At 30.6% G+C, this 25,059-nt stretch overlaps 1 protein-coding gene across 7 annotated transcripts in view; it reads right to left on the bottom strand.

Annotated features, from left to right (window-relative positions):
- Positions 1-25,059, bottom strand: part of LOC107452053 (tyrosine-protein phosphatase Lar) — a 218,635-nt gene that overhangs the window by 141,229 nt on the left and 52,347 nt on the right. The window contains exon 1 of one of the 7 annotated variants that reach the window (XM_087160768.1): positions 15,490-15,597. The exons of the other annotated variants lie outside the window; for them this stretch is intronic. The gene's annotated coding sequence lies outside the window, so the exon portion shown is untranslated. Of the gene's footprint in view, positions 1-15,489; positions 15,598-25,059 lie in introns of those variants that run through there. 7 annotated transcript variants of the gene reach the window in all.

The following is a 25,059-nucleotide window of genomic DNA, read 5'->3' as shown; positions in this document are numbered from 1 at the left end:
TTAGATGTTCGCCGAAAAGAAAGGGGGTTACATTGAACATTTATGATCTCTTTAAAAAGCAGTTTTTACCTTTCTTTTTTTCCATTAGCATGCTGATTGCTCAGATCCAATTTATACTTTACTAAACAAAAATTAATTAAATTAGGTCCATTTTTTTAATAACTCTGTACATACCTACAAGTGATGCAAGTTAAGGCAAGAAAAGAATTCCAACCACTGCAGACCTACCAAGCATCTTACCATATCTTCGGTTTCAAGTTTCTTTAGTTTTAAGTTTTCTTGTAGAGATTCGAACCTACAACCTTTAGAATTAAACCAGACGTGCGAGAGATGCTTCAACTAATCTAGCCACCATGGCGCACGACGTTGATAACGATTAGTGGGATTCCAACTTGGGAGGGATAAAAAACCAAAACAATTTTAAGGCAAACGGCCCGATGGTCATCATTGCGCACTGGCATTCTTTCCTATCCAGCAAAGATCCCCTCGGTCAGAAGCTGGGTGGGTTTCAAGTCACCATAATAGATAAAATATATCAAAGATATATCAAGGATAATAGATATAATATATCAAGGATAATAGATAAAATATATCAAATTCAAATATGTATACGTACTTTGAGGTCGAAAAATGCATAAAAATGTCTCTCGTTTTTAACATTTCAAGAATGTATAATCCTTAATAAGGTAATTATAGAAAGAAAGAATTATATCAACATAAACTATCCAATACAAAAAAATCTATTGTATTATTTAATAATTCCTCAAAAAAGGAAAATTAACATGATTTTAACTAACACAAAACACTACGGTTAATTTAACACAAAAATCATTGACGTAATAAAATTCACTCCTTCTACACACTAGGACAGTGTTTCCCAACCTTTTTTGTGCCATGCCCCACCTAAGCCATTCTAAAATTCTTATGTCCCCCTATGAAACATATACATAATTTTTAACATTAAAAAATTTAATTGTTCACTTAAGAAACTTAAATTATAGGTTTTAGAAAGAAATCACTAGGAAATTGTTAACGAAACACAGCAAATAAATTTTCAAAACACATAATGAAAAACTAAAATTCAAATAGTTTTAATAAAGATTTTTCTATAATAATTTAATATTTTAATTTAGTGAGATCCTTGCTGCACAGATATTTTATGTTAGGTTCCAATTTGGTTAGCTTCCGCCTCAAGTATCCCCGTTGTGTTATATCCAGACGATTTCTTTTTTTAGCAGTAAATCATTTACAGCACTAAATCCAAATTCAGCTAAATATGAAGATGGAAACGGTAGCAATAGTTTTCTTGCACATTTGGTTGAATTTGGATATTTGATTTCCTCACAAAGCCATGCCATCACTCCCTTTATATTAAATAAAGTTTTAACTGACTCATTATTTTGCATTTTTGCGAGTTCCTCTTGATACTGCATATTTGAGACATCAGACAAATCCACTAAGTTTGGCTGCATCATCCATGTTGGAAAATCAATTTGTTTTAAATCAGAGAGTCTTTCTTTTAAATCAGCCGATAGAATTTTCAGATGATCGACAATAACAAGTAAAGTGGTATTATTTACTTCACATTTTTGGTGCCAATGTTGTTAATATATATCTGACATAACTCAATAAGGGTAATGAAACCAAATATCTTCGCTTTTGCATCAACAAGAGTTTTATTTGTTCCTTGAAGTTGCTTATTTAATATATTTTGTTTTTCAATGATATCGAGTGAATAACTCACAAATGCTTTATCATCGACTGTTAACAGATACTTCATTTTAGGTTTGTTGCTTAAAAAATCACTAAGAATATCAAGAAGTTCCATAAATCTTTTAAAGCAGTTCCCTTTAGAGAGCCATCTTACTTCAGTGTGAAGTAAAAGTCTTACATGGTCTGCATTTTGTTCTTCACAAAATAGCTTGAAGAGAAGCTCACTTTTAGCATTAGCTTTAATATCATTGATGCACTTTATTACTGAATGTAGTACTTCATTTAGAGCAGGATAGATGCTTCTAGCTACCAAGTTTTTCCTATGAATAACTCAATGCACGAGAATCATTTCTGGATTCTCATCTTTCATCAATTTTAAGCGGCCATTTTTCTCAGGAGCACCATCTGCAGCACAAGATGTTATGTATTTATTGGTATATTATTGACATCTATATACTTTTTTAGCTTATTATATATATATCGTTGGAGGACATGGTGCCTTCTAATCTTTTACAGAACAACATTTGTTCAGCAAAATGCCCTTTATCAATATATCTTACGTAAGTTATCAATACTGCCACACTGTCTATCAAAATTGATTCATCCATTTGCACTGAGAATTTTCTTGTTTTCAGCCTGTTGTTTTCAATATCTTCACTCATTTCGTCTATTCTTCTGCTAACAGTATTGTTACTGAGTGCAATAGCTTTTGCATCTTTTTCAAGAATCGTTTTAAGAGATGCTGATATTGGCCGTTTTAATTAAATTCTCTTCTGTAGTATGATTTTTCCAGATTTAGCGATGAATAAAAAAATTTGATAACTAGCCTCAAGAATACGATTATGAGTTGAAGTGTGAGCAGTAAATAGAGACTTTACTGTTGTCCTCTTTTCAAAATTTTTCCTTAAAGTTTGAAAGTCCGCGCGAAGTCTGCTGCAGGTAGGTTACCTTGACGATGCCCAAAACCCAGTTGATATTCTGGTCTCGTCAAAAGAATTTATAATATTTATTGGCTGCAATTATTTAAGAATTTGATTTTTTCTTTCAATTTTGGCACCGAAATCTAGCATTGCATTTAAATAGTCCGGAGCAAAAGGGTTAAACTCGTGTCGAGTCCATTTTCGAATTGCCCCCATTAACAATCAAATTGCCCCCCAGTGGGGCGTGGGCCCCACGTTGGGAAACACTGCACTAGGATGTTAAAAAAATACAGAAAAATGTCATTTCAAGTACGCATAATCCTTAACAAGGTGAAAATTTAAAAGAAATTACATCAACATAAAAATACTATCCAATACATAACAGTCGATTGTATTATTTCATAATACCTAAAAAAAAAGAGAAAATTAAATGATTAACTAACACAAAATACTATGGGTAACTTAACACAAAAATCATAGACGAAATAAAATTCCTTCCTTCTACCACTACCCAGAAATTCCAACCATCTAACCACATTGGAAGAAAAGAGGATTAATTGGGAGATGAAAAATATAACCTTAATTAATTGCCACGCGGCGATGAAAGAAATCGTACATAATTAGGGCCACTACAGCATCGGGGCATTCGGGCGAGAAAGGCAACTTGCAGAAAATCACCATCACCCCTGCACTAATCTTCGGAGAAACGGGACTCGTCTTTGCTAATTAGGGGAATCGTACCTCTTTCTGAATCTCCCGGTGCGTGCATACGGGAATATGGGTAACGATGACCCAACGATAATTAAAGCTACGAATGAAAAGCCGGAATTGACTTTTATTTTTTGGAAAGAGAAAAAAAAAGTTTTCGAACATTTTATTGATTGGGACAGAAGGCGGGTGGTTTTAAAAGCAGGGAAGACATGGAGTTTTATTAATTTTGACGTTGTTTTAGTAATGAGTTTTATAGATTTGTGAGAAGAGATATTTATATATTATGGATTTAAACTTTCTTATATAATAGTCTTTTAGGTTATATTATTACATAACTATAATTTACTGATTTTAATAAATTGAACAATTTTAATGACTATGTTAAAATGGCTGGCCAAAAAATTGAAATTTGCTTCAATATTCGCGAAGTTTCAAAATTAAATCTAAAGTTAGTTCCTGAGTTTCTTAGGCCATGCATATGGGTATAAAGATACCGATGACTCATATGATAGTTAAAGCCAGGAATAAAAAAAAAGAATAGCAGTTTATTTTTGAGGAAAAATAAAAATGTGAGTAGATTTTATTGACTGAAAATAAAAATTAGAAGCAGATGCTTTTAAAAATAGGAAGGAAATTAGAATTTTATTACTTTTGACATTGTTTTTGTGATGAGTTTCACAGATTTCAAAGAGAGTATTTAAATATGAATAGATTGACACATTTTGATGAAATTGCTTTTTAGGTTAGCTTATTATAATTTACATTTCTTGACTATGAAAATTAATTTAATTTTTTATCTCAGGATAATTTAAATGCGTATCAGATTGCTAGGTGATTGAAAAATAATAGATTTAGGTAAAATATCTTGACCTTTTAAAAATACCAAGTATGAGAAGAATAAAAAGCTTTTAAGCAATTTTATAGTTTAATGATGTAAAAGAAACATGAAATTATATTTTTCACATTCAAATTTTATTTAAAATTGCGAAAAATATAAAAGATATATATAAATATATATAGCCCTCATTTCACATAAAAAGAAATAATACTCTCATAGAGTAAACAAAGTATAATTTACTAATATTTAAACATATTAAATTCAAGTTTTGCCAAAAAAATATCGTTCTCATACAGTAAACTTGAGGAAATTCGCAATTATTTGATCTTTACTTTAGGAAAGGTTTCTGAAAATTAGACACACAGTGTAACTTGCTAACAATAAAACTAAATTTTTGTAGGAGAAGAAATGTTTTTTTTTAAACAACCAAAAAGAAAAAAAAAAACGCGTCGTAACTTACTAGTAATAGACCTCAAGTTTAACAGGAAAGGAAATGTAGCCATAGAGTGAATACAAGGTGTAATTTACTAACAATAGAACAAATTTTTGACAGGAAAGGAAATGTTTCCATAGAGTAAACACATGGTGTAACCTACTAAGAATAGAACTCAAGTTTGGAAGGAAAAAAACGCTTCCATAGAGTAAACGTCGGTGTAGCTTACTAACAACAGAACACAAGTTTGGCAGGAAAGGAAATGTTACCACAGAGTAAATGCACAGTGTTATTTACTAACAATAGAACAAATTTCAACTGGAAAGGAAATGTTGACATAGAGTGAACACAAGGTGTAACTTACTAACATTAGAACTCAAGTTTCATAAATGAAAAAATCAATGTAGTTCTCAATTGAACAGAAATGGAATACTTTGGAGTGTTATAACTCATAATTTCTCAAGATTTGAAATGTAAATCAACACGATTTTTTTTTGCTACTCGATACAAAGAACAGTTGATTACAAAACAAACATAAACGAAAATTAAATAATTACCAAATAAATAAATTAATTAAATAAAAAAATATTAATAGACAATTTTCTGAAGCAAACAGCAGAAACAGAACGTCTTGCCCGTTTTATTTACTCAAATCTGTGAAAAGAAACAATCCAAGCATCCATAAATATTAGCACATTAAAAGTCAAGCCCAGTTAATTCAAGCACACTTGTAAGACATCACTTTTCCGATGTTAGCTTTTGTAATGGCATGTAACAAGACCAACTTTCCGCGTTCGATAACAATAGTCTAGAAGTCCCTTTTGTATTCAAAGCCGAAAGGGAAAAGAAAGGCAACTTGGGAGCAAATGCTTGCTTCCTCCTTTCCGGGAGTTCCTGTAAATAATTGGATGAAGAAACCCCAGCAATGGTTGAAGGAAGGAGGAAAAAAATACTCTGTCCGTCAAATCCCGGAAAGGTAAAGGGAAAAAAAAAATTCTCCTTTTCGTTCATCGATTGCCATGGTCAATTGTCCGTTCACCCCCATTGAAGGTATCGTTCAAGATCATGTCTAGAGTTATTGAACATCTGCGTTCCAGTAACCTAAGGTATTGATCCCGTTCCCGTTGCACATTAAACTCCAGTTTCGGGAGATAGGAATTTTCCGCTGCTCCCTCTCCAACCCCCCGAGTGTTGAAAATATTGGATTTTCTGCTTTTTGCGATGGAATTTTTCTATTTTATTTCAACGTGTTTTGTTAGTACCTTCAGTCGCATCTTGTCACATTTTCCCTTACTTTTTTTAAATAAAGAAAACAAAAACATCGCATTTGAAAAAGAGAAATAAATAAATATAAAACATGAAGTTTCGTTTGTTTGGATAAAAATTATAGTTTAATAGTTTATCATTATCTAAACATACATGTTGCCCAAAAATTCAGGTAAGAAATAAATTTGATAAAAAAAAATAATAATAAATACTTAATTAAATTTTATGAATTTATTTTATTGATTAATAGAATATACAACATACAAAAAAATGCCTTATTAGACTAAGTCATTATCATACTACATTATCACTTTCGTTCATTACACTCTCATTTATGGAAAATAGTACTTTCATATAAGATTGTGATAATAATATTGGGATATAAGCCGTGTTTTGAAGATTTTACACAGAAAAAGAGACACTGGTGCTATATTTTATAACAATAAATTAATGCAAAATAAGGAAAAATAAAGTATGAAAAATATGCTACATAATATATAATTTTGCGTCAAAAGGTTAAAGCTGTTTCATGATATTGTCATGTGATAATAGATTGCGCTAGTGTTTTGAATTGGAGCGCAAGAGACATACGCTTACATAGTTATCATAAATTACTATGCAATTTAAAAATAAATCAATAATTAAAATATTAAAAAAAACAGAACAGAAAGTGTAAAAATAAAAAAGGAAAATCAGGAGCGCGAAATACGCAAAAAGTTAAATTACCATTAAATAATGGTTTCCAAATAAAGTCATACGTAACACTACACCTGAAAATAGCCACTAGCCGCATGGTGAAACAAAGAAAAAAAAGAAAGAAAAAAGAAAGCGGATTTAAATAAACAACAGGTCACATTTTCCCGATGTTATTTTCTTTCTCATTTTTTTTTTAAAAAAAGAATTTTTTTAAAATTGCGCAACGAATTTTCTTTCACGGAGAAACCAAGTAGGTATGTTTAATTAAAATTTGTCACATATTTATTTTATTTTTATTGTTGAATTAACTTTTTATAGCAGTAAATAATTTCTTACATAAATTTTTCTCAAAAATATAATTTAATCCAAGCGAGAAAAAAAAGGGGGGCTATTGAAAGAAAAGTATTCATTGGATTAATGAAAAGTACTCATTAGTCACCGACTCATAAGGTTTGAGGAAAAGTGGTTAGTATAACTTACTAACCACTTTTCCTATGGCCTGGAATTAGAGTCTACCGGTCACTGCCTACAAACGGAAAATTTATATTTTCTAATCTATGTAACGCACACATTATTTCTCACCGCTCCCTAAATGTGAACTATTTAAACCCTAGTTTCCTGATTTCCGACCCTGTCCAGATTTGTTTTGAAGGTCAAGAATCTTCAAAACCGTCGAAAAAAAGGTATGTTTTATTCAGGAAAAAAAAAAAAAAAAAAAAAAAAAATAACGTTTTTGAGCATGGTCTTTTAAGAAATAGCAAATTAAATAGCATATTTAATGTTGGACTCTCGAACCTTAAAGGCTGTTTTTCGAAGGTTCCGTAGTAATATGAAATGATTTTTTTTTTTTTTTTTGCGAATAATATGCTATTTTTATAACTGCTGTGAGTTTGCAACTGTTACTTATAACTGTAAGGATAAGTTTAGCCTATCTAAAGACAGCACTGTCAAACAAAATAACACCAATATGGTGAAAAACCACAGTTTTGTAGAAATAAAAAGTCTTTGTAGTCTTAATTTTTTTTTAATATTTAAAAACTTTCTCCAACGCTGCATTTACTGGGCTTATAAAAACTTAAAAAAAAACTGAGAATAAGATTTTGATAATTTTCCTCTAGGTGCAAAAATGACGCCAAATTGGCAATTTAAAAAAAAAGTTTATAAAAATTTGTAAGTTATTTGTATGTACTAAAGCCCAGATAATTCTTCACAAGATTATAAATCTAGTTTAAAATCATCGCGTTGCTTCAAGTAAACTATGGCTATTTTATTTTCCTTGGCGACAGAGCTTCGAAAAACAACGTTAAGAGTGAATCTTAGTAAGTGAAAATTTCATAATTATAATTTAAGTTACTTACTAAGATGTCCTGTTTTCTGTCTTGCTAACTGCACATATCAAAAATAAATAAACTTACTAAGCAAGGTTTAGAAGCAAAAATGTACTTTTATTTCAACCGATTTCTCAGGATGGATTTAAAACATTACAAAGGAAACATGCATTTAGATTTCCAATTAAATACAGATTTATGTAATAGATAAAAAAAAGTTTGTTTTTTGCTTTGGTTGCTAGAGATAAAAAAAGAATTATAATAATAATCCTTCCTGGGAAAGAGGATGTTGAGTAACAAAGCATCAACCAAACATATAGATAAAATCATAATGAAAAATGAGAAAATGCGCCGAAATAGAACAATGTATACTTCTGAGTATAGGTGCGTGAAAAAAACGGATGGCATATTTGAAATCAGCGACGCGAAAGTATCTAAAATCTGCTAAAAAATCTCATGCAACAGGGGAAAAAAATTCATCGTTGTTATTTATATGTAAAGGTGAACAAAATTTTGTCAATCCTAATTTATTAAAATAATTATGTATAACTTTTGCAACTCCTAAGAAAAATATTTTTTAAAAATACAGAAATTCCGTAGGAGTTGAAGGGTATGTTCGTAACAAAATAATATTTTTTAACTACGCCATCATTAACTGTAGTTAGAGCACCCATATTTCTACTACATCGCCAGGCAAGTTTACATTGGTTTCAGCCAGCGGCTATCAGAATTTATCACTATATTATCGCCAATCGAAATTCCAACAAACTAGAGTGCTCAAACTCACTTGGAGCACCGCGTCAGGAAAAAAAAAAAAAAAAAAAAAAAAAAAAAAAAAAAAACAAATAGCAGAATGAAATGACGATTTCATTAGTAATTTTATTAATGATTTTAAGTGAATTTACTATGGACCAAAAAAAAAAAAATCTAAGACTATTAGTCATTGCATTATAAAAAAAACAAACTTTTACATTACTTCAAACACTAAAATTTTTAGAGATGCAATGCATTAGGAAAAAATCAAGGCATGCAACAGGAATAAAACTACAAAATATTTTTATTTTTTTGAAAATTTGAATCAGCAGATATAATTTTAAGTTACATTAATAACGATATCTAATATTAGAAATATTACAAATATCAGACATATTTAAGTATTTTTAAAAATAATAGTCTACATCCATGAAAAAGTTTCTAAAGAACTTAAGTTTCAAAGTATTAATGTATCATTATATATCAGAAGAAAGAATCGATCAGTCACCCAAGGAGACAAACTGTATCGATTATCGATAGTTTTTTTCGTCGATGCAGTTTATACAGTGATAACATGTTTGCTAACAACTGACAGATGTTTTAAAAACAGTCGCGGCTTACGGAAATACTTTTTAAATTTCATTTTACCATTAGAATCATGAAATTGGTACTTTTGACTTCCGAAATTCACGATTCATACTTTAATTTATTACCTTTGTCAGATGCAATATTAACTTAAAGAAAAAATTGCCGATAAAGACTATTTTTCGAATAATTTCCCCAAAACGCTGCAATCAGAAATACCGTAAGGTTATGAAGTAATTAAGTAAATAAAAATATGACGAGAGATAGATATAAGGACAGATCAGTGGGGTACTTATATTGTACCAAACGTAAACAACGTTAAGTATCCTAAATATAGAATTTCACGGGAGTGCCTATCAAGCATTAAACGTAAATGATAATAAGTAATCTAGGTAAGCTGATCAGACGAGTTATCAGCTACTAAATCGGACTGAAAAAAAAAGGAAATATGATTGGGGTATCTATAGTGCATTAAACGTAAATGACAATACGTATTTTAGGTAAGCTGATCAGTCGAGTTATCAGCTACTAAATCAGACGGGAAAAAAAGAGGAAATATGACTGGGGTACTTATACTGCATTAAACGTAAATGACAATACGCAATTTAGGTAAGCTGATCAGACGAGTTATCAGCTACTAAATCGGACTGAAAAAAAAAGGAAATATGATTGGGGTATCTATAGTGCATTAAACGTAAATGACAATACGTATTTTAGGTAAGCTGATCAGTCGAGTTATCAGCTACTAAATCAGACGGGAAAAAAAGAGGAAATATGACTGGGGTACTTATACTGCATTAAACGTAAATGACAATACGCAATTTAGGTAAGCTGATCAGACGAGTTATCAGCTACTAAATCGGACTGAAAAAAAAAGGAAATATGATTGGGGTATCTATAGTGCATTAAACGTAAATGACAATACGTATTTTAGGTAAGCTGATCAGTCGAGTTATCAGCTACTAAATCAGACGGGAAAAAAAGAGGAAATATGACTGGGGTACTTATACTGCATTAAACGTAAATGACAATACGCAATTTAGGTAAGCTGATCAGACGAGTTATCAGCTACTAAATCGGACTGAAAAAAAAAGGAAATATGATTGGGGTATCTATAGTGCATTAAACGTAAATGACAATACGTATTTTAGGTAAGCTGATCAGTCGAGTTATCAGCTACTAAATCAGACGGGAAAAAAAGAGGAAATATGACTGGGGTACTTATACTGCATTAAACGTAAATGACAATACGCAATTAAGGTAAGCTGATCAGACGAGTTATCAGCTACTAAATCGGACTGAAAAAAAAAGGAAATATGATTGGGGTATCTATAGTGCATTAAACGTAAATGACAATACGTATTTTAGGTAAGCTGATCAGTCGAGTTATCAGCTACTAAATCAGACGGGAAAAAAAGAGGAAATATGACTGGGGTACTTATACTGCATTAAACGTAAATGACAATACGCAATTTAGGTAAGCTGATCAGACGAGTTATCAGCTACTAAATCGGACTGAAAAAAAAAAAGGAAATATGATTGGGGTATTTATAATGCATTAAACGTAAATGACAATACGTATTTTAGGTAAGCTGATCAGTCGAGTTATCAGCTACTAAATCGGACGGAAAAAAACAGGAAATATGACTGGGGTACCTATACTGCATTAAACGTAAAGGACAATGGGTAATTTAGGTAAGCTGTCAGCCGAGTTATCAGCTATTAAATCAGACGGGAAAAAAAGAGGAAATATGACTGGGGTACCTATACTGCATTAAACGTAAAGGGTAATGGGTAATTTAGGTAAGCTGATCAGACGAGTAATCAGCTACTAAATCGGACTGAAAAAAAAAGGAAATATGATTGGGGTATTTATAATGCATTAAACGTAAATGACAATACGCAATTAAGGTAAGCTGATCAGACGAGTTATCAGCTACTAAATCGGACTGGAAAAAAAAAGGAAATATGATTGGGGTATCTTTAGTGCATTAAACGTAAATGACAATACGTATTTTAGGTAAGCTGATCAGTGGAGTTATCAGCTACTAAATCAGACTGGAAAAAAGAGGAAATATAATCATATTAATACCTATACCTATATTGTACCTATATCTATATTGCATTAAACGTAAACAAGATAACGTATCCTAAGTGAGCTGATCAGTCGGTATCCAGGTATCCTAAGTTATTAGTTGCTTTAAATCAAACAGTAATAAAGTACAAAGATCATTAGTTTAAGTTTACCTATATTGCACGAAACGCAAATGGCATTATGCACTCCATTACTGTGTCTAAAGATAGTTTGAATTGATAATTGATAAAATGTACACAAGCAAATAAATGAATGCTATCGGGGATGCGAGTTCTGACAAGATTCTAATCAAATATGTGAATCTCATTGCTCTTCTATCACTTAAGCTCAGATAAATAACTTGTTAGTTTCAGTACCTTCTAAAACTGTTGTATAAGAAACAAAAACGCTATACACTTCAATAATATCAATGAAAATATTAAACGCAATAAGCTTTCTTCTTCTATGTCAGCCGGCACAACTACTTATTAAAACATTAACTTTTCAAATAATAATGTTAGACTTCATTCAACAAATTAAATTTCTGAAAACGTATTAAAAAATGCCACAATGTACAGAAAAAATTATACAAATAAAAAGTCGGCGGAGCACTTAGTAAAATTAATATCCTTCATCAATCGCGTTTATAAGATGAATTAAACTCACATATGTTTTACATTGAAAGCGTCATAAATAAAAGCTACTTAAGGTTAAGTATACCATTTTTTCACCAATGGCTCATAAATAAGTCAAAGTCTGGACCCGAGCCAAAGGGTGGACATTACAAGGTACAGCTCAGACTTTTTTTTTTTGATTTTTAACATCTGGGCTGAGTATCTGAAGGCAGTTTATGGCGTGATAACATAGACTGACGTGATATCCTTTCATGTCAATTATAGATATGCAGGCTTGGCATTAAAGGAAGAAAGCTATATTTAGCCAAATGTATGCCAGAAATCCTTCTCTTTAGTGACTTAATTCATCTTTGGGGGAAGTTGTCATTATGTCAATCTATCTATGAAACTATTGTCATTAAAATCTTAAATCATTTCATGATTAGAATGTTTTTCTCAGCTACTTAAGATACAATTTAGCAAACGGAAGAGATAGAATTTTTAAGGACATTAGAGTAATATAATATGAAAAAATGATTCAGTTGAAACGACACATTTTTAATTTATGTATAATAACAACTAAACATTTCCATCAACATGAGAGTTTGTGCTGATTAGAAAAAGTTAAAACAGTTAAAATAATTACAGAGGAATGAAAAAAAAAGGCAAGGTGCTTCCTCTCTGAAAAGGGTACTTTGAGTTTGGAAATGGTACTCGTAAATAGTTATCAAAATGTGTAATTGTTGAGCATAAAATTCAGTTATTGCATAATATTACACTGCAATATTATGTAATAACTAAATTTTATACTCAACAATTTTTAAATTATCCTCTCATACTATTTTATGAGTATATTTCAAATAGTAATTCTGTCCCATTATCAAAATAAGAGAAAAATTAGTAGTTTATAAAAAAATTAAATGCTTGCTAAAAGGCAATCTCTGTGCACAATTTTTTTCCAAAAAAAGTAAACTAGCAAAAAGTGATTAATTGATAAACATTTTGAAAGCCTTTTTCTGCAATTTAAACTCAAAATTACGAGAAAATAAACATTTAAAGATGCATTTTTTCTAAAAAGATATTTATTTTAAAAATAAAATTTAAATCACTTAAAATATTTATTAATATCCCTCCCACTAATAAAGATACTTATAAAAAGTTAAACAGTTGAGAATAATCCTAACAAAACAAATATTTGTCATAGTAATCGGAATTAAAACTATAAAGAAAGATAATTTTACCAGTGTGAAATTATTGTTTAAAAACAATGGATAAATATTTTTCAAAATGGAATCTGAATAAAAAGGCAGTGTTTTTAAGGGACGGTGGCTTACTTTAACTAAAAGTCTACATTTATTGGGACCAAAGGGCAAGACGTCTTTCAAAAAACGCTTAGGGAAAACACTGTTAATTATTCTTTTAAAAATTAACTCTGAAACTTAAAAATAAATCTTTCCACACTCAAACTCTGTTTACAACCACACATTATAATCTTTTGAAACAAAAATTAAACATTATAATATGTGATATTCAAGTTAAAGAAGAACTTAAGTTTTTAAAAACAAACTCTTACTAATCGAGAAGATATTACACATATATTTTTCTGGTGGGCGGAATTTAATGTCAACTGGAAAATAATTTAGAAAGTGTCTTTGAGATGCCTTCAAATATACATTTAAAGAATGTAAGTAAAACGTACACACTATGTAATCACCGTTCTCTTACTCCTATGATCAGGAAGTTTTTCCAATTCTTATTAAGTTATTCTCAGTTATCTAATTAAGAATACTTCTCAAACCGATTCTAGCATAGTTCAAATAATCTCGTATTAAAGTTGAATATAGTCTATACTAAAAATTCCTTCGAAGAGGAAAACTATTTTTTCCCAAACCGTTCAATTAGACAATTTTTTGGCAAGTGTAAAAGAAAAAAATTATTTCCCGAGGGAAGGCGTTTAGCTCTAATGAGGAGGTTATTAGCTATGCAAGAATTGGCTGATAGGCGTATAAAAACCTTTCATTCCTCTCTAATTATGACTTACTTATAGTTACAGTAAATAGTTATACAGTAATAGTAAAAGGAGTTACTTACATTAAGAAAAGAGGAATATTTTATATATTTTCTTTATTCGTTCGTTTATGATTATTTTTTTAATATATACATCTAAGAATGATTAAATTTTTAAAATAATATTTCAAAAGCAAATCACTGAATTTACTACCCCTCCCCCACCTACTAACAGTTCCAGCTACTATGCTGCTTAATTTCCAGATATAGCAAAAATATAATTAAAATTGTTGTAACTCCTCAGCATCTTTTATATAGTTATCTTTTTATATAGCTTTTTGGAGTATAATAGCTTCTTAAAATATTTCTCAATATTTCAAAAATTTCAATTCTCTATATATATCCATGTATTATTTAAATTCTATTTCTTAATTTATTATTTAAAGCGAAACGCGTTCTCAAATTTGTAACTCACATTCGGCATTTTAGTTCTAAATTCAGATTAAAAAAATAAAAAAAAATGCTAGAATTAACATTTTAAGTTTTTCCCTTTAACCAACCGGAGAGCCGGAGAAATCCCTCGGCCTATATTAAGAAGGAGTTATAGGAAATAATAATTCCCTTTTTGCATGTCACTGAAGAGATCATCGGGATAAGTTTACAAGATTTTCCCTAACATTTTTAGCGAAGCACTTTGATTTTGCGCGTTTTGGATGTTAGTTCTCTTCAGCATAATGCCTAGATAAAAATTGGTTTGTTTTTTCCGGCCTGTGCGTACATAAATATATGCATATATCAATACATAAATGCAATTGCTTTAGATTTATGGCGCAGAGTTTTTGACGTAACGGTTTTATTCAAAGTAAAAAACCACGAGCCGTGATGGCTCAGGGGACAGATCGTTCGCTTTCCAATGAGGAAAACTGGGTTCGAATCCCAGTCAATACGAATTCCGCATCCGGATTGCACCGACCACAGTGCTGACGTGAAATATCCTCAGTGGTAGACGGATCATGGGTTAGAGTCCCCTTGGCGTCAAACTAACCGTGGGAGGTTCTCGTGGTCTTCCTCTGCATATAACGCAAATGCGGGTTAACTCCATCATAAAGTCCTCCACGAAGGCAAATTTCTCTTAATACTCGATCCAGGAGTTCCCTTGTCTTCTGGATTGGGTTCAAAATTACAAGACTACGGAGTTGAACATTAGTAGTCGTAAACCCAAAATTGGGTCGGCAGTTCAACGACGGATGTAAAAAAATGTAAAAAACGGTCAAAAACTTACCAACTCTCAAAATAAACAAATCTAACCATATTTGTATATATATAAAAAAAACGGTGTTTTAAAACAGAACAATTATCCAAAGCTTCGCTTACATTAAATAAAACAGCCAACAACTCAGAGAGAGAGAAAAAAAAAACACGCCAAACGTTCTAAAAAAAGCACTCAAAACTTAATTGTCCGAAGACATCGCACACTCTAATAGCCGTGTCACGTTTTGTCCAAAATAATAAAAAAGGGAAAGCGAGAAAGAGAGTATGAATCCTACAAACCTTATTTCGAAGGAGTGACACGTCTGTCCCCAGGCGATAAGGGAGTGTGGTCTGACGTAATTAAGATAAATTTTGCCGACTACTGTTTTAGAAAATATAGCAGAGAGAAATGCTTGCTTATAACCAGTTTGTGGAGTCCGAGACGAATGGTTAAACTTCTGAAACTGGAACAATGTTGATGGAATCACGTTTTATCTATGATTACTTGTATTCCTGGCGAATAAACCAATGTGTTTAAACAAGCATTTTGAAAGAGATAAGTACGTAGTTTGTTTTTAAACAACATTTTATTTACAATGATCAACGGAAATGGGGGAGATGAATTTTAAAAATTCATTCAATCTAAATTATTACGAGCGTGCTTTAACCGAAATTGAGTCAATTCTTTTAACTTTCACAATGCAGTAATATTGCGAAAAAGTTGTTAATGTGTAAAATGCAAGAAGTAAAAAAAATCAGCGCACAGATAATGAAGTGTCTGTTTTAAAACTACACTATAAGTTTCTACTGCTGATATCAGACATTTTTTTTACATTACTGCTTCAATACCTGATAGGATGAGACAAGCTTTGGAAAAACTTTCTAGACTTTTTAATTAAGAAATGTTCGGAAGATAGGATTATAAAATGAGAAGAAGTTAACTTAAACTTATTTGCTTTAAGTTTCACAGGATTTCTGTAAAAATTGGGGTTATACGAAGCAGAATAAATAAATGAATGAATGAAAAATAACGAAGTTAGAAGTGAGAAATGAAGTATTTTCACTACCCATTGGCAAAATGGGTGTTGTTTTGGGTTTGATGGCGTGCGCACCATATTTGGACGTCATCACACTTTGCGCATGCGTCGTCACTGCACGCGTTGCTATGACGACCGCTGCTGTAAGACCGCGCTGTTTTTTAGAATTCCTTTTTTAACTTTTAATTTTGCCATGCATTAAATTGGTGAGTTTATTTTCGAGATATATGGGATCAGAGAGATCCCATAAATACTTCTTGAGTTGTGAATAAAAGAGAATTTCATCATTTGAACGATATTTTTGAATTTATTGTCCTAATAGTTTTAATTTAGAATCAGAAATTCTAACCTACAGTTCAAACTGGATCGTTTTCATTACTAGTTCGGGTGAATATTACAAAAAAAAAAAAAAAAAAAAAAAAAAACATTTTGCCAATGGGTAACCTGTGATCGCCGAATGATCAAATGAACATAGAACAACAAAATTTTGTAATAATTTTCCTATTTCAAATATTCTAATTTAGTAGGATTGCAAAAGCACCAAAATCATTAATCCGGAAAATGAGCTCACCAATCCACAATTTTTCAATTCTTCTTTCATTTACTAAAATTATCAAACGAATATAGAACAACAACAATACTTTGTAATGACTTTAATGCTTCAAATAATCTAATTCAGGAGATTTGTTAAAGCACCAAAATCCTCAATCCAGATTAACAAAGAAGTGATCACCAATCCGTAATTTTTTTAAATTTTTTCGACTGTTCTTACATTTACTAAAAACTGCAATCAAATGATCAAATGAACATAGGACAACAATAAAATTTTGCAATAATTTTCCTAATTCAAACATTCTAATTTAGTAGATTTGCAAAAGCACCAAAATCATTAATCCGGAAAATGAGCTCACCAATCCGTAATTTTTCAATTCTTCTTTCATTTACTAAAATTATCAAACGAATATAGAACAACAACAATACTTTGTAATGACTTTCCTGCTTCAAATAATCTAATTCAGGAGATTTGTTGAAGCACCAAAATCCTCAATCCAGATTAATCCAGAAATGATCACCAATCCCTAATTTTTTTTAAAATTTTTTCTATTATTCAAAACTATTACTAAAAACTGCAATCAAATGAACATAGAACAACAACAAATTTTGCAATAATTTTCCTATTTCAAACATTCTAATTTAGTAGATTTGCAAAAGCACCAAAATCATTAATCCGGAAAATGAGCTCACCAATCCGTAATTTTTCAATTCTTCTTTCATTTACTAAAATTATCAAACGAATATAGAACAACAACAATACTTTGTAATGACTTTCCTGCTTCAAATAATCTAATTCAGGAGATTTGTTGAAGCACCAAAATCCTCAATCCAGATTAATCCAGAAATGATCACCAATCCCTAATTTTTTTTAAAATTTTTTCTATTATTCAAAACTATTACTAAAAACTGCAATCAAATGAACATAGAACAACAACAAATTTTGCAATAATTTTCCTATTTCAAACATTCTAATTTAGTAGATTTGCAAAAGCACCAAAATCATTAATCCGGAAAATGAGCTCACCAATCCGTAATTTTTCATTTTTTCTTTCATTTACTAAAATTATCAAACGAATATAGAACAACAACAATACTTTGTAATGACTTTCCTGCTTCAAATAATCTAATTCAGGAGATTTGTTGAAGCACCAAAATCCTCAATCCAGATTAACAAAGAAGTGATCACCAATCCATAATTTTTTTAAATTTTTTCGACTGTTCTTACATTTACTAAAGACTGCAATCAAACGATCAAATGAACATAGAACAACAACAAAATTTTGCAATAATGTTCCTATTTCAAATATTCTAATTTAGTAGGATTGCAACAGCACCAAAATCATTAATCCGGAAAATGAGCTCACCAATCAGCAATTTTCCAATTCTTCTTTCATTTACTAAAATTATCAAACGAATATAGAACAACAACAATACTTTGTAATGACTTTAATGCTTCAAATAATCTAATTTAGGAGATTTGTTGAAGCACCAAAATCCTCAATCCTGATTAACAAAGAAGTGATCACCAATCCGTAATTTTTTAAAATTTTTTCGTCTGTTCTTACATTTACTAAAAACTGCAATCAAATGATCAAATGAACATAGGACAACAACAAAATTTTGCAATAATTTTCCTATTTCAAACATTCTAATTTAGAAGATTTGCAAAAGCACCAAAATCATTAATCCGGAAAATGAGCTCACCAATCCACAATTTTCCAATTCTTCTTTCATTTACTAAAATTATCAAACGAATATAGAACAACAACAATACTTTGTAATGACTTTAATGCTTCAAATAATCTAATTCAGGAGATTTGTTGAAGCACCAAAATCCTCAATCCAGATTAACAAAGAAGTGATCACCAATCCGTAATTTTTTTAAATTTTTTCGACTGTTCTTACATTTACTAAAAACTGCAATCAAATGATCAAATGAACATAGAACAACAACAAAATTTTGCAATAATTTTCCTATTTCAAACATTCTAATTTAGTAGATTTGTAAAAGCACCAAAATCATTAATCCGGAAAATGAGCTCACCAATCCGCAATTTTTCAATTCTTCTTTCATTTACTAAAATTATCAAACGAATATAGAACAACAATACTTTATAATGACAATCCTGCGTCAAATAATCTAATTTAGGAGATTTGTTGAAGCACCAAAATCCTCAATCCAGATTAATCCAGAAATGATCACCAATCCCTAATTTTTTTTTTAAATTTTTTCTATTATTCAAAACTTTTACTAAAAACTGCAATCCAATGAACATAGAACAACAACAAATTTTGCAATAATTTTCCTATTTCAAACATTCTAATTTAGTAGATTTGAAAAAGCACCAAAATCATTAATCCGGAAAATGAGCTCACCAATCCGTAATTTCTCAATTTGCCTACTATTCTTGCATTCATCACTATAAGAACTTCAGCAAAATTATCAAATAAACATTGAGCAACACAAAATTTTGTAATGATTCTCCAATTTAAAATATTCGAATTGATTAGATTTGTAAAAGCACCAAACAATTAATACAGAAAATGAGCTTACCGATCCAAAACTAACAAATGTACCTATTATTTATATTTAATTGCTAGAAGCTTGTTTGACGGCAAGATCATTGAAATGAACGTATAACAGTAACCGAATTTTGTATTCCATAGAATCCAATCTGGAAGATTTTGAAAAGTACTAAAAATCATTAATCCAGAAAATGTTTGCCAGATTTAAGAGAAGACAAATTTATGATCCTTCTTGCTTCTAACCCTTTCTCATAACGGATCCAAAAGCTCTCTTTTATTTACGATTTCTCCGAATTTTCATTAACGTTATTTATCGCTCTCATCTTGAGTTTTATGAGTAGAGGAGGCTCAAGCCCCAATAGAGTCAGAGTATAATCAAGAATATTATCTGATTGCGTAATCAATAGAATAACTCTGATATTCAAACTAACTGTCAATTGCTAAAAATTGAGCTATTTTTTCATTAACATAAATGACTTATTTACTGTTCATAAACATTATTTTAATTGGAATTTATTTATTTTTCACATTCGCCATCATTCGAATAGTCTACATCATTGTTTCTCAACGGGGGCGATACCGCTCCCCGGGGGGCCGTTGGAGTATGCTGAGGGGCGGTGAGCTTGTTTTGGGCAGTAGGGGGGCGGTGAGCTTGTTTTGGGCGTTAGGGGGCGCTGACCATGTTTTGCCATTCAAATTTAATGCTGAAACTCCTAAATAAAATTATTAAATTACTATTGATTTAATAAATAAAATTAATCTAAAATTAATGTTAAAAGAAAGATTAAATCAGTATATTAAATTAAGATTATCCGATTCACCATTTGTTTCAGCAATAAAACGAACTTATGTGATCTATATTCTCGAATTCGAACCAGCGCAAAGCATGAGACAGTTGTTTTTGCCTCTGACTCATACAAGTCATTTGGCGAAAATTGAAATGCATATACTTTCAGTATGAATGTTTGGTTTGACCCATGTTTCTTATGAAGGTTTTCGTGAGCTCCTTTTAGTATTTTCCCCCATTCATTTTCACTGTTTATTTGGCTAGGAACGTGCGCGAATTAGTTCTTCATCGTAAATTATTTATTAATTTTGAAAAATTGTTTATTATCTTTCACCGTTTGTATTTTGCTGCCTCCAACAATGTCGGTTAACAGAAAGAATTGTCGTTAATACTTGAATACTCGTCAGTGTCATGTACTTGAAATTCGGATTTGTTCAATCGTCATTGAACTCTCAACTTCACAAATGTTTACTTTGTTAGAAAGTTTTATTTAATGAGGCAATAAAACCTTCCCGTTTGCAGGAGCATTTTCAAAAAATTCATCCTTGCAAACAAAATAAAGATCTGTCATTTTTCACGAACATCAAGCACAAGTTTCTGACTGGCACCATCGGTCTCGGGCTTGCTAGCAAACTCCTCACAAAATTAGGATAGTTCGATAGCCTCTTAAAATATATCAAAATTAATTGCTAAATCTGGGATTCTTTCATACCAAAGGCAAAGAGTTGATACTGCTGGCTGACAAGGAAGCTTTAGAAGCAGTTTTACACCATCCAGCTGTATCCAATGCAATCAAAACTATCCCATTAAGCAACGATAAATTACAGCGGTGAAATGATAAGATGGTTGAAGATATTGAAGTTTCTTTATGCAAACTTTTGATATCCAACATATTTCCCCCTCAAGTTTATGAGTTAACCTTGCCAAGTAATGAGGCTTTACTTTTGGCATACGTCCGGTTAGTTAAAGAAAGAAAAATTATTCAAGAGAAGCTTTTTGCAAGAAGCTTGATTGTAGAAACCAAATGTGAATCTATTTTTAATACTACCCAAGATTATTTTAAACATAAAACATTCGTCTTGCGAATATTACCTCTGTCGCCCCTGATGAAACTCCTGCAATGGTGGGTCGACATCATGGGTTTATCACCCTTTTGAAGAGGGAGGTACCAGATATTTTAACTGTTTGCTGCGTGATTTACAGACAGCATTTAGTTGGAAAAAATCCCAGTGATTGTTTGCGTCAGTCATTGCAATATATCGAGCTCTGCTGTGAACAAAATTAACTGTAATGCTCTCAACGATCAAATATTCATAAGCTGTGTAAAAATTAAAAAAAATGAATTCAATCGCTTGCTACTACACATTGAGATTCGCTGGCTTTCCTAAGGCACCTGTCTCAATAGGTTTCAGCTTCTTTTCGAATTTGTACTTGAGTTCCTCGAAAACACAAATGTAGTTCTGAAAGACGGACGGATTGCTAGAATTTAAGATAGAAGTTGCATACATGATAGATTTATTTGCAAAATTTAACTGCGTTAATTTACAACTTCAAGGCCACAAGTTCAATTTGATCACTACAAAATTAGTTAATTTTTGCCTTTCTAAAAAAATTATTTTAAGGAAACAAAATTTTGGTCGGAATGAGTTTAACCAATTTCCAATCTAATCGGATCTTAAAAAGAATAGTGAAATTCCCTCTGGTGATACACAAGAATATTGCTAACACCTTGAGTCTTTACACATGGACTTTTCCGACCGCTATAAAGATGTTTTGTCCCTGGAAGTCCCTAAATGGGATATGAATCCTTTTCATATCCCATTTCAAGCAATGGGATATGAAAAGGATCGAACTTTCAAGCAATGAAACTTTGAAATGGTGATCATCTCTCTGAATTTTGGCTCCAAGGTAACACCACTCACCTGGACTATAAACTGTTCTCAAAAAGTTTAAGTTGCCTTCCCTTCCTCCTACCTTGTCAAACAAAGATTCAGTGCTGTGACGGATCTAGTCACAAAAAGATTTGCGTCTTTATCTAACTAAAAATATTGAACCGAATGTTAAGAAACTAGGTCTGAACCATCAAGCACAATCATTCCACTAACATGGTTATTTGATTGCTTCGTTGATAATAATTTTTAGAGTAAAAAAATTATTTTTGTGTGTTTTTTTATTATCTAATTAAGAATATTTACTCTTTTTAACTATAGACTTCTTTGTTGTATTTTTTTCAATACTGTATTTATTTTGATTACAACAAATAGAATGCGATTATCTGCTGGAAGAAAAATATCGAGTTAACGTGCACATTATTTTTTTTAGAAGAACGAAGCAAATTTTACTCCTAAAAAATTGCTTAAAAATGTTGCCTCTTATAATTCAACACCTCCCCTCCACCCCTTTGCTTAAAATAACTAAATTTTTACAAAGGGGGCGTTGAAATTTTTTTTGTTCCTTAGGGGGGCGGCAACGTTAAAAAGGTTGAGAATCTATGGTCTACATTAAATAAACATGGGTAAATATGTAAGATTTAAGAAAAATATTATATAAAAAAAGAGTCAATTAAAATGTGAAAAATTATAGAATAGAATTAGTTGACTTCGCATGTAAGCAGACCTTTACTTAACACTTACAGTAGGTCCACAAAAATTTCAATACAGATTTCAATATATAATTTCCTTTTAATATTATGTTTACCCTAAGATTCAGAAATATTTTCGTAATATTAAAAAAAACGTGGTTTTGAAATTTGTTCTTTCAAGCTTTGAACTAATAAATTCTTTTTTATACCTCCATGTTTACAGCGAAAAAATCTACACTCAATAAATACAGAATTTCACTTCGCTCTTTATTTACATTCCGAAAAATCAGAAGTTCTACAATTTATTACATAATTTTTACACGAAATACAAATGCAATTTTGTTAACTGAAATTTATTAACGCAGCAATATATTAAGAATAAAATTCAAAGTCTTTAAAACAAATACAAAATTAATTCAATCAATGATTTTTCTATGATCAATAATCATTTAATCCCCCATTCTTAAATCAATGATTAAAAGAAGAAAAAACAAGAGTTGATTTAAATCAAGATACGAACCTTGAAATTTATCCTGTAAAAAGAATGAGGGAAAAAATACCATGAGATAAAAAATAACTGTTTTTAATAAGAGTATTAATTTCGTTTATATATGACATGATAACCGATAACAATAATAAAGAAAGCCATTTATCTTTTTGAACTTCACTAACAAAAGGAGTACTTTTTTTTTAGTTGTGATATGTTATCATCATACTCAAGAGGGTACAAGATAAAGCCATGTTCATTTAATCACTGATTAAAATATATGCATTTTCCAAACGATGAATTGATGCAAATAATGGTGTAATGACCAACAATAAACTATGTGTTTACCGGTAGATATTAAATGATGATACATAGCGAGTTTTTTTCTTTTCATTCACAAGAGTATGAATTAAACCAATTTTTGTTATATTTTCGAAATAGAAAATTTAGGTCAAGCGTATAATACATCCTCCTATATACTTTCATTATAATCAAGAAGGGAAAAAATATAAACATTTTCTAAAATAAAATTTAAGAAAAAACCAGAAATTGGAAAGGAAAATTGTGACGCTTTGAACTCAGATGCAAGACAAGCATTGCAAAACAGAAGAGGGGAAAAATAATAAAATGCATTTAGAAATTAATTAAGAAGAACATTTCAGGAAAACAAATTATTAACTTAAGATATTTTTGGTTAAATGCTGATTCATGTACTGAAAAAAAAAATGGACAAGACTTAAATAACATATGAAAAGAATATAATGTCAAAAAACGACCATTAAAACCTTTGCTTAATTGGAAAAACTTATGTCAGCTCCTGACATCAATCTTATTCATACATAGATTTTAAATCGATTTTGGTTAGTTTCACTCAGAGTACAAAAAAATTTAAATTTATTAAAAAAAAAAAAAAAAAAAAAAAAAAAAAAACAATGGAAAAAGGAGATAAATAATAATAACAGTGATAATAAAGCAAAAAAAATAATCTCGTAATTCACCTTACTCTCGAATTCGAACTTGTTTCACCTTATTATTCAAATATCAGTCCCCAAATCGCTAAGGTTTAGAATAAACTTAAATTTAAAGTCGTTTTTTCCCCTGTAAGTAAACTAAATTTCACCAACATTTAAGACCCTATTGCTCATATAAATAGCTGAGATGTTTTATCAAATTTCGTGTCCTTCTGGCTCCGTTTATATTGAACAAACAAAACTTACCCTTAAGCTTCGACTTAAGGAACACGAAATATACGTCCGAATTTAGGATATTAGCCGATCTTTTAGTGTCCTACATTACATAGTGGGAATTCTAATCACAGATTTAAATTTTCTTCAGCTAAAATCATTCAACATAGCTCTTCATCGACCGAGTTTGATTTCTGGGAATCATTCTATAATTTGAAAAATTCTTATAAGTTAGTTAATGACATTTCTACTATTTCATTGTTTCCCAATATTTGGAAATCTATTCTAATTTAATCATTTGCACTCTGAGGTTCCCGCCAAACCTCCTCACATTTGTCATTTGCACTCTGGGGTTCCCCCGCCATGTGTTTGTTTACTTCTCTACTATCATTCGCTATTCTTTTTTTCAATGATAGTAATATAAAGAGGAAAATCGCGAGTTCGAAGAATTTCATACTTATTTCAGGATCACAAACTTAAAAAAAATTATAATATATAGAAATGAAGCAAGCAGCAAATAATTAGAGTTTTTTTTGTTTAAGGAATCGAAAAAAATATTGAATAAAGCCACTGCTAATCAGTAACAATTTTTTTTTAAAAAGGAAAGCCTTTTCTTACTAGATTTAGAATGGATATTAATAACAGAAATAAAAAAATAATAAAAAAAAAAGAACATGGGTGACAAATCTTGCCCGATATTTACACACACACAA

Source organism: Parasteatoda tepidariorum, chromosome 4 (assembly GCF_982258835.1).
Source record: "Parasteatoda tepidariorum strain Cologne lab strain chromosome 4, Ptep-v5.0, whole genome shotgun sequence".
NCBI classification, from domain to species: domain Eukaryota; kingdom Metazoa; phylum Arthropoda; class Arachnida; order Araneae; family Theridiidae; genus Parasteatoda; species Parasteatoda tepidariorum.
This window is presented reverse-complemented; position numbering and strand designations above follow the sequence as displayed.